This window comes from Grus americana, chromosome 5 (assembly GCF_028858705.1).
Source record: "Grus americana isolate bGruAme1 chromosome 5, bGruAme1.mat, whole genome shotgun sequence".
In the NCBI taxonomy this organism is placed as follows: Eukaryota; Metazoa; Chordata; class Aves; order Gruiformes; family Gruidae; genus Grus; species Grus americana.
In genome coordinates this window covers 59,172,254-59,175,136 of record NC_072856.1, presented here as the reverse complement: position 1 = coordinate 59,175,136, position 2,883 = coordinate 59,172,254, and positions in this window count along the sequence as shown.

Here is a 2,883-nt window from a genome sequence, read left to right as displayed (position 1 = left end):
CACATCCCATTGTCTCCCAAGGAAAAATTAAACAAATAATATGAATCCCAGCCTGAAAATCAAAATGTTGAAAAGAACAGTTCTAAAGCCCAGACGCTTCTTACCAGGTACTAACTAAATAAAACCCTTGCAGATTTAAATACAGATTACTTTGACATGTCTTCAGAGTGTGTTAGCTTCCCAACAACATTCACAATGAAGTTTCACTTCTGAGGCCATGGAGTCCCTACTCATCCTCTTCAGTTCTGCTTTCCAGAGTATCTGTACTGTCTTCCACTTCTTGAGCTGAGTGCGCTAAAGTATCTGCAAAGAAATGGCTCATCAGTATTTATCATAGAATCATAGGATGGTTTTGGTTCGAAGGGACCTCAAAGATCATCTAGTTCCAACCCCCCTGCCATGGGCAGGGACACCCTCCACCAAACCAGGTTGCCCAAAACCTGGCCTTGAACACTTCCAGGGATGGGGCCTCCACAACCTCTCTGGGCAACCTGTTCCAGTGCCTCACCACTCTCACAGTAAAGAATTTCTTTCTAACATCTAATCTAAATCGACCCTCCTTCAGCTTAAACCCATTACCCCTTTTCCTGTCACTACACGCCCTCATAAACAGTCCCTCACCATCTTTCCCGCAGGCATCTTCAGGTACTAGAAAGCCACAATTAGATCTCCCTGGAGCCTTCTTTTCTCCAGGCTGAAAAATCCCAACTCTCTCAGCCTGTTCTCATAGGAGAGGTGCTCCACCCCTCTGATCACCTTCGTGGCCTCCTCTGGACTCTCTCCAACAGCTCGATGTCTTTTTTGTACTGGGGGTCCATATAGGGTATTGTATTTGTATGCCCCATACAGGTACGACAGCCTTCGTTTGATTCCCTGCTCCACCAGACAGTTGATCTGTTAGGGGGATCAGACCTGGCGTGAGCAATTTGCCCTACTTGCAAACCAGTAGTTAAACCCAGAGTAGGGAACTCTGAGTGCATTGCAGTCTGACTTTACAGGGTCTTGAGACCTCAGGACAGATATTAGTGAGATGAGGTGATGATCCCTATGAACAGTCACTGTAGTGGGAGGGCTACCTGCTGTCTTGGTGAAATCTGCTCAAACTCTCAGTCCTGAAAACATAATGAGTCCGAACATCAACGTACAAAACCAACACAGAGGCCATAATGTGCAACCTGGAGGTCAGGCCATAGATTTGGATCGTATTTCTTGAATGATCAAACCCTGTGGTCACCACCACCCAGAAACGTCAACTGGAATAGCAGGTGATTTGACACTTCGAGATGAGGCCATTTGTCATCACCCCTTTGAAGGTAAGGGAAGGTGTTTCTTGCACCCCACCCTGGCTGCTGTCTCTGGGCGTTTGGGTGGCAAATGTTGGTGCACTGAAATGGAAACTGTGACACTCTTTAAGAGAAAAGGAGAGCACTGAGATCAAAAAAACAGAAATAAATAGACCAGTTCCACAATGCAGCACTCACTGTGCAAGCTAGACCCCAACCAGCTCTTATCTTTCGTCATATTTACCCCACAGTGACACTACAAGTCGTATTTACAAATTTGTGAGCTTCTCGTACAGTAATGACCTCCTGGGACACCATGATGCTTTGAAAATGTGCAGCCATTAAATGCTTTGCTTCTAGGCTAGGAGACTGGGAGGTTGAATGCTGTTGAATAGCATCACTGTTTCCTAGAGTGAACTGCTAATGTGCAGTAAACTGCCTGTTGGCCATGCGAGTGGCCAGCACTGAGCCTGATGTGGGTGTAAACACCATGTGCTCAAAAGCTACAAGGAAATTTTCAGTCCACAGGACTCCCTTTCCAGTGCAGGTGTTTCTGGGCACCTTCAAGCACCTACTGGTCTTTGGTACACAATTAACTTCAGTGCATGGTATGGCCTGAAATTGCTATTTTCCTGTGGGAAAAAGGATGAAAATTATTCATTCAGACCTTCCAGATCCATCTGCTGCTGCTGCTGGACACAGACTCTTTGGTCACCATGAAGACCCTTGTCTTCTGCTGATTTCAGGTCATCAGGAGGCCAGCGCAGCTCCCCGCTCTCCACCTCCCCAGACTCGGTCGGCTCCACCACGATCGACGGCAGTCTTTTGGACAGCTTGGGGTACTTCTCACGTGAATCTGGGAAGGCCTGGTGAGACATGTGGGTATGTGCCTGTCAAAGCCTTGCCCAGGGATGCATATTCAGAGCAAGCAGAGTACACCTCCATCTCAGCATCCTTTCTACATCTGACATGCACTCCCATGTCCACCAAAAACCCCCTTCAAACTGGTGCAGGACAGCAATCCTGCACAGGGAGGATTTCTAAGGCAGCTAAATCCAGCTCCTTGCTGGCTAAGCGTGGACACAGAGGGGCCATAGGTCTCAGCACACTCTCCTCTACACACGCTGTCCCTCACTGGGCAAAGAACTGACTTTGCTCACCAGTGTGCTGGGCAGATGATTGCCTTGACTTGTGTGATTCGACATGTGTAGTAACAATGGAGATTTAGGTGACAAAATTCATTATGTTGTCAAACACTTGTGTTTCAGTTCTGGTGGGTTTTTAGGACGCAGAGGTCATTGCTGTAACGCTAAGCTACATGGCTGCTGCAGCCCTGCTAGCTGCTGTCCTTTTACTCTGATATGATATTCATGTTGTCTTGCGGTGACAGTTTATTAAGAAGCCACCATTCTGCAGAGCTATTTTCTGTAATGTGAAACACTGTATTTTATGATGCATTAATGCAAAACAGGTAGCCCCAGAGATCATCTTTACACAGAGGATGGTGCCAGCTATTATTTTCATTTGTTACATTGAAGCTGCAGGTCAAACGTTATGCAGCGATTAGATCTTGAAGCTGAACTAGGTCTGTTTAGTGAAG